This window comes from Elephantulus edwardii, unplaced genomic scaffold, assembly GCF_000299155.1.
Source record: "Elephantulus edwardii isolate Elephantulus edwardi_28Jun2011 unplaced genomic scaffold, EleEdw1.0 scaffold00191, whole genome shotgun sequence".
Taxonomy (NCBI): domain Eukaryota; kingdom Metazoa; phylum Chordata; class Mammalia; order Macroscelidea; family Macroscelididae; genus Elephantulus; species Elephantulus edwardii.
The window spans coordinates 5,514,197-5,516,102 of NW_006399941.1; the positions used below are offsets into that span (position 1 = coordinate 5,514,197).

General features: G+C 41.2%; 1 pseudogene; it reads right to left on the reverse strand.

Moving 5' to 3' along the window:
• Positions 1-561: 561 nt before the first annotated feature.
• Positions 562-1,341, reverse strand: LOC102862077 (annotated as a pseudogene).
• Between the last annotated feature and the right edge of the window lie 565 nt (positions 1,342-1,906).

Sequence of the window (1,906 nt, forward strand, 5' to 3'; positions counted from 1 at the left end):
CTCCTTGGAGGCAAAGATGTTAAAGCTTCATCTCACCTTGGGCATGTTGTTAGGAGAGGTTGTTCATTGAAGAGGGACATCATGCTTGGGAAGGTGGGGAGACAGAGAAAGAGAGGAAGCCCTTCAACCAGGTGAATCAATACGGTGAATCCTCAGTGGTCTCAAGTGTGTCAGAGATTGTGAGGATGACACAGAATAGGACAGGGTTAAGATCTGTTCATATGGTCGCTATGAGGTGTACTTGAGTTGACGGCCCCTAACAACAATTTCCACACACACACACACACACACACACACACACACGGTAGCTAAAATACCTGCTTATAAGGATGTTATAGAGAGAAAGCTCAGCAATCATTATCTCAGAGGGCAAAATCCCAAATCACTTAGTATAACTCACAAGCCTTTGCAAGAGTTCCTAGTAGTGTCTTATTAAAGAATTATTTCTTAAAAAATATATAAATTCCTGATTCTTGCATGTATACAAAATTTTAAGGATGTCATAGAACTCATTTTTTCACAAATAATAATTTTTACTTTCCATAATTAAAAGTCTGAATTTTAAACAGGTCCTTGAATTGGTGGTTCACCGCCATCAGCTCGTTCAACTTTAGCACCTGGCCTGTCTCCTTTCCCAGGGCTCCCAGCTTCACCATGAAGCTCCGTGAGTTGGTCCAGTTCAAACTTGGTCTTCTTCAGCATTTTCACTTTTCTCACGGAGAGGATAAATAGACTGGTAAGTGTTTTTTTATGTTTTTTTCCAATGCTGTGTGGGATCAATTATTGACCCCGTCTTGCAAGTAATTTTTCTGTACTTCTCAGATCATGATTTCCATCATTTTCTCCCAGATTTGATGGAGCTGTTAGTGCTGAGCATAAGATCTTCCGAATCTGATTGTTGTGGGGTTTTTTGGTAAAACCAACACAAAATAGACAAAGCAAAAACCCATCGGTAGTCTTGACATCAGCATGAGCTTTGACCTCGGTCTGCCATTTTTTGACCATGGAGCACGTTTTGTCATGAGTAAGATCTATGCCGCGGAAGTTGGTGAGGCAGTTTTTGCTTTTGAACATCCTCAGTAATTAGTCTGAATTTTCTAAATGCAACCTCATCATTTTGCATACCAGGAAAACTCACCTCAAAACCACAACCTTTGAGTCCATCAGATACAATTTTGGCTCCTTGAGTCCTTGTGACAAGTGTCTTCCCAATACTTCTTACGTTGAACAGAGTTGGTACCTTTCTATCATAGCAATCTTTCTAAGAAAATGGATCACCCACTTTGTTCTTGGCTCTTTTTTGCCACCTTTTGTAAGGCGCTTGTTCTTGCTGACCACCATGAGAAAAGCATATAACTCAATTTAAATGAGGAAGTGGAACTGGAGAATCCTAGACACATTTGAAGAGCAGGAGTCCTGAAAAGATGTTCAAATCTAGGCAAGGGAAGGAAGTAAATTAAACCTCCATGCCTCGGATTTTACAACTCTAGTGTCACAAACCATTTTGCAGTGCTAGAGAGATCTCTGCTGACCGAGTGGACAGAAAGTTATGTATGCTACCAAACCCAAGGTGGGTGATTGTAATCTGCAGCCCTCAGGCCTGGTTTAAATTGGTTTTTTCTGGGGGGGCTTTTTGTCAAACATTCTGCTAAGTGGTATAGCACTGGTCTGTGCATTGCTGTACAGAGGTAACTCATGGTTGCTGTGATGCTAAGCACTGTCACATTGATGTGCCAAATGCGATAATGGTTATCCATGGTGGACAGTGTTTGGTGGAGTTTCCAGATTAAATTAAGCTTGGAAGCAGGAGTGGCATCCACTTCTGAAATGGCTTGCCTCTGGAAACTCTATGAACATGGAGAAATGACAGAAGTTATACAAGTGTTCAGATCTTTCGTTCATAGGG